The sequence below is a fragment of the Protopterus annectens genome, chromosome 16.part0 (assembly GCF_019279795.1).
Source record: "Protopterus annectens isolate FY-2018-M chromosome 16.part0, PAN1.0, whole genome shotgun sequence".
Taxonomy (NCBI): Eukaryota; Metazoa; Chordata; order Ceratodontiformes; family Protopteridae; genus Protopterus; species Protopterus annectens.
The window spans coordinates 229,553,942-229,560,523 of record NC_056750.1 but is presented as its reverse complement, the minus strand read 5'-3'; positions in this window follow the sequence as shown (position 1 = coordinate 229,560,523).

The following is a 6,582-nucleotide window of genomic DNA, read 5'->3' as shown; positions in this document are numbered from 1 at the left end:
AGAAGAGCATAACAAGGATGTAATGTCCGGTACAGCACCAGCCACATCTAACTATGGCAATGGGGGTGCAGTGAGTGTGAAGGGCCTCAGGATATTCCCAACTACAGGTCTATAAAAACACAGACACTGATATTCTCAGTAATGCACACATACACATTTGTCAGTACTGGGGTGCATCAGTGCAGGTGTTCATAGGTGTATATCAGGCTAGTGTCTGTGGAGTGATGGGGAATGTAGGTGATGTGTGTACAGTGGTATCATGCCACCTGCCATGTGCCGGAGGCCATCTATCAACAGATACCACTGGGGTGATTCTCACCCTGCCATGTGCCAGAGGCCATCTATCAACAGATACCACTGGGGTGATCCTCAGGGTGAGAGTGACATACATCAACCAATCATCTGGGTGCCTCTTGCAGAGGTCCAGTGAGGTGCTCCAGTTGACATGTGTGCAACATGTATTACATAACATGGCCAGTGTCTGTCTTGGTGACCTGTACTGGGGTAGTGTAGTTGAGGTATCCATGGCATGTGGTGCATACAGGGTGTGGATTTCTATCTGTGGCATTCATAACACAGCTGGGCAGACATGTCAGTGTCACTCAAGCATAGATTGTGTGTAAGTATCCAAGATGGATACCTGACATCTGCACATCTGTACAGAGGACATACAGACATCAGCTAGCCAACTAGCTATGCATTAGGAGGAATGTGTTGACAGATACACGTCTGACATTGACAGGTATGCCATTACTACATGACAGCAGCACTCACTGACATGAGCTATACACACAGTAGTTTACAGTTATTTTCCACATGTCAGATCATTATCCAGTAGGAAATATTTAATGAGATAGAGCTCACACACCAGGAATATGACAGTGAGGACTCAAGAGTCCATCTTTGCATGCAGGGGTGTTTGTTTCTAGTGCTACAATTTGCAATCTACTCTTACTTGGGAAAGCACTGCCAACAGTAGTAACGTAATGATACACTACATGCCAGTGTGACTGCATATAAACTGAGACACTACCCATGTATGTAACACATTTGAATGGAAAGGAGTGTTGTACAAACCATATATACTCATGTGTCCCAGACAGTAGACTCACACCCCTTGCTACTATAATGACAGCACATAGACGCATATTACGTACATGGCATTAAATACACTTATTAAAGATGTCATTACCCTGCAATGTTACCAGACCAGAATGTGAGCACTGGTTACCAGGGCTGAGCCATGCATAGCAGGTTTCAGCATTGCTGCAATATTACAGCTAAGCATATTTGCACACTGGTAAGCGAAACCTACACAGTGTAAGCGCCTGTACGTTAAACCGTACATTAGCAGCTCTTAGCTTCACGCAAACCCATGTAAACCCACTTAAAGCTTCTGAAAACTGCCTTAACCACGCTGTATCCAACAGATCTTGTTCTGCCTAGCAACAAAATAAACAGCACATGTAGGTCTTGATCCCAGGACTCTGCACACTATAGTCACAGCAGTTAACCACTAAGCCACAACAGCTGTGAAGACAGTTGTTGTTTTTTCCAATATATCTGTCAGTACATATACTGAATAGTATTGAACAACTGCTGTGACTTCTACAATTGTGTAGTACTTGTTAGTGATATTAATGTTGAATCACGTATGTTGTTATATCTAAATATACATATATCAGATAAATACAGTGTGATACATCTGGGAAGGTATACACAACAGTAATGTTTACACATAACAAGTATATGGATATGTGTATATATATATATATATATATATATATATATATATATATATATATATATATATATATATATATATATATATATACACACACACACACACACATATATATATATATATATATATATATATATATATATATATATATATAAATTTTATCTGCTTTTACTGTATTTGTGTTTCTTCCTACTTTATTTTGCTTTTGCGTCATCTTAATAGTACTCAATTGTATTTATTACTGCTTGGTGTAACTCATTCTAAGCCTTTTAGTTTAAGCACTTGGGCTTCAAACCAGTTGTTTTACATTAAGAAGGTTTGTGGTCTGCACTGTAGTGGTAGAACAGGTAGCTTACATCCTTCTAAGTTGGGAACTGCTGATTGAGGGCTCCGTGTCTGTTATTCTAAAAGTGTATTAATTCTGGTTTAAGCACTTGGGCTTCAGGCCAGTTATTTTACATTAAGAGGGTTCATGGTCTGCACTCTTGTGGGAGGAGAGGCTGGACTCTGCCCTTCTGAGCTGGGAATTTCTGGTTAAAGGCTTATAGTGCCTGCATATTTGAACTGCTTCTTACTGAAATTGGTACACCTTGTTTGCTGTAGCATAGACTAGATCCAGGCCTGCTGAATTTAGCTTTGTTTGTATAACTTGAGCACTAATCCAGGAATTCTTTAAAGTATTCAATTGTATTTATTACTGCTTGGTAGTAACTTGATTAAAGTGTAGCTATCATTCTAAGTCTTTTGGATTAAGCACTTGGGCTTCAGAACAGTTGTTTTACATTAGGAAGGTTTGTGGCCTGCACTGTGGTGGCAGGACAGGTAGCTTACATCCTTCTAAGTTGGGAACTGGTGACTGAGGGCTCAGTGTCTGTTATTCTAAAAGTGTATTATTTCTGGTTTAAGCACTTGGGCTTCAGGCCAGTTATTTTACATTAAGAAGATTCATGGTCTGCACTCTTGTGGGAGGAGAGGCTGGACTCTACCCTTCTGAGCTGGGAATTTCTGGTTAAAGGCTTATAGTGCCTGCATATTTGAACTGTTTCTTACTGAAATTGGTACACCTTGTTTGCTGTAGCATAGACTAGATCCAGGCCTGCTGAATCTAGCTTTGTTTGTATGCTTGTTGTTTGTTTGCTTGTTATTTCCCTGAAATGCTAATTCCACCTAAAATGCGGCTTTTCAGCGCTTCTGTGGATCCCTAGTGATATCTGCATTGCTTACTGCACTTATTTCCTTGTTTCACATGAAAGTAAGTTACTGTTTGTCATTTTTGCATTTAAGTTACCTGTAACACATTGCATTTAAGTTACCTGGCACTTGCTCCCTAAAGCAATTATATAAGCCAGCACTAAAAAATTAAAATCACTACACCCTCACAAACTCCCCTTGAGTACCTTGTTCCCCATTGGCCCTTTTTTTCAATTATACAGGAATTCACAATACTATTCTAGCATGTCCAAAGGTCAGGTGTCAATCTCCTCTCCGGTCCAGCTGGTGAATCTGGGAATCTTGAGGCAATGTTACAACTGCCTCATGTACACAGATAACCCTCTCCTCCACCCAACAAATTCCAACACATGTGAGAGATGCAACCGTATAGCCAAACTGGTGGCTAAGCTTTCTCAACTCAGTACTGGCGTAACCAGTCAGGAGGAGAAGGAAACCACACTCACTACAATTCCAGTCTCACATAGACCTACCACGACAGCAAACCAAACACATAAACACACAAAAACATACTCGGAGGCTCTAAATAAAAATCTGTCTAAGCAGCAGAGACCTCCAAAGCAGACACCCAAGCAACCACTACCCCAAAACAAAACACGTGCAACACATAGCTCACAAAGCCAGTGTGCTGAACTGCCACAGCCCTTAAGGCTAAACAACACACCTGATGCATTTGTAATAGGTGACTCTATCTTCAGGCACACTGACGTCCCGCTCACCAGGCTGAACAAGGAGAAGGTCACGGTGAGCTGTCTGTCAGGCACTAGGATCCGCCACATAACACAAGCACTGAGGTCACTCCAAGGCAAGTACAAATATGACTCGGTCATTGTCCATGCTGGTGTGAATGACCTGAGACGTACTTCCCTGGACTACATGAAAAGAGACATAGAGGAGCTCTCTGAGCATGTAGCCCAGGCCGGTATGACCCTGACCTTGAGTAGCATCTTACCCTGACCAAGAATGATACCACAATATGAAGACAAGATGATCAATTTCAGCAATTGGCTTAAGTATTGGTGTCATTCAAAGGGGATCCAATGCCTGTCAGCCTGGGATGACATGCTCGACAAGCCACGATGCTTCGCTAGGGACGGCTTGTACCTGTCACCCCTGGGCTTTCGGATATTGGCAAAGGCTCTTGCTTCCCCCATAGTGCCTTTTTTAGGCAAGGCTCAAAAGACAAACCCACCTCCATAGGTATCACAAGGGATAAGAAACTAAGAGTAATGCTACTCAATGCCAGAAGTCTAAACCTCAAGATGCATCATGCACTCAAAACTCTCCTTAGCATGGAGAACATCGATATCTGTGCAGTAACAGAAACCTGGTTCAAGGCTCCCAAGAGCACCCCAGCACTACCAGGTTATACCTCATACCATGCTTTTTGGCCCCAAAACTTGGACCGAACCACAAAAGGAGGGGGAGTATCAATATTCTTCAAAGATACCCACACCTCCAGGTTGGTGGCACAGCATGAAGCATCAGAGACTATCCATGTGCAACTAACAGTAGGTAAAACTGCCTTCCAGTTTATAGCCTGCTACAGACCACCCTCCCAAATCCAGGAACCCCACTCAGCCTTCCTGAGAACACTGGAAAATATGAAGGTCTCTCCAAACACCATTATATTGTGCAACTTCAATTACCCAAACATAGACTGGGAGCATTACTCTAGCTCCAACACCCTAGCCCAAAGGTTCCTAGAATTTATAAACTCAAATGCTATGGAACAACTTGTTACCACTCCCACAAGAGGGGAAAACATACTGGACCTGATCATCACCAGCATGGGGACTCTATGCTCCAGACCAGAAGTGTATCCCTCATTGGTAAGATCAGACCATAAACTAATCTGACTGGATATTCACATCCCAACCCCACCCCCTGCCCAGAAAACCACAGTGAAAAACTTCTTTAAAGCAAATTTCACACTCCTCAAAACCAAGGTGGAAACCTTCAAAGCCCCCGCACTTGTGGAAAATACGGCCCAGACTGCAGAATCCTTTATAAACGCATTCTATGAACATCTTCAGGAATGCATGGATCATGCAATCCCAGATAAAACCTAGACCCAATCCTCCAAAGGCAGACGTCCTGTCTGGTGGACCCCAGCCATAAACAAACTATACAATAGAAGGAGGAAGCTACTACATGATAGAGCAAAATCCCAAAAAGGGAAGGCATCTCTGATCAGTATTAGCAAAAAACTACGGGCACTCATAAAATTGTCTAAGGCCAGCTTCGAGAGAAAAACTGCACAGGACACTAAGGATAATCACAAGGCTTTCTTTTGTTATGTTAGGAACCTGGGTGGGAATTCCCAGATATGCTCAGAACTAGTCCAAAATGAAAAAAAATACATCGAATCCACAGACATTGCCAACATCCTAGCTGACAGGTTCAGCGCAAACTTCTCCCACCCCCTCCCCACCAAAAGGGCAAATATCTATCCCAGCAGAGTGCTGCCCCCCTGACATCTCAGATGCTCAGGTAAGAGCCGCCCTCTCCAAAGCGAAAAACACAGCATCAATGGGACCAGATGGTGTTCCGGGCTGCGTCCTACATGAACTCCAAGAAGAGCTAAACCGAAACATAAAACTACTGTTCAATCTCAGCCTTACTACAGGATATGTACCCAAAGAGTGGCATACAGCAACAGTGGTCCCTCTCTAAAAATGTGGTGCCTCAACGGATCCTGGAAACTATCACCCCATAAGCCTGACTAGCTTGGTCTGCAAAGCTATGGAAAGGATCATCATGAACCTCATAAATAAAGATATTGGGGACCTACAGACACTGGATCCTACCCAGTTCGGCTTTGTTAAGGGAAGATCCTGCCTCTTAAACCTGGTTGATTTCTTTGAAACAGTCACCAAGGCCATTGACGAGGGGAAGGTGGTCCACACAGCCTACCTGGACCTCGCAAAAGCCTTCGATAAAATACCCCACTTGGGCATTATAGATAAGCTCATCAGCTTAAATATAAACCCCTATGTCACTAGATGGGTTGCAAACTGGCTCAAGGACAGAACCCACATGGTTAGAATTGCTGGAGCCATGTCAGACTCCAAACCAGTTACAAGTAGCATCCCACAAGGCTCAGTCCTGGGACCTCTCTTGTTTGGTATATATTTCCCAGAGGTACAGGCCAGCATGGAAAGACTGTGGCTGACCAAGTTCGCAGATGACTGCAAACTGGGCACCATAATCAACTCTCCAGCCGACACAAGCATCCTCCAAAAGGGCCTCATAGAAACAGACAACTGGTGCCAGAGCCATGGCCTCAAGCTAAACGCCAAAAAGTGTATAGTCATCCCTTTTGGCAAAAGCAAAGTGCCCACAAATTACCACATAGGTGGTAATCCATTAAGTACAGAAGAAGTAATTAGGGACCTGTGGACCCAAGTTGATAGCAATCTCTCATTTCACAACCACGTGGCCAAAGTGGTTAGAAAAACATTTTATATAGCCCACCTAATCATTTAGGGATTTACATCTAGATCAGGGGAGGTCATTGTGCCTGTTTACTCATCCGTCATCAGGCCCATAATTGAGTACAATGCCCCTTTTGGGATGTACCTTACCAGACACCTGCAGCAACTGGA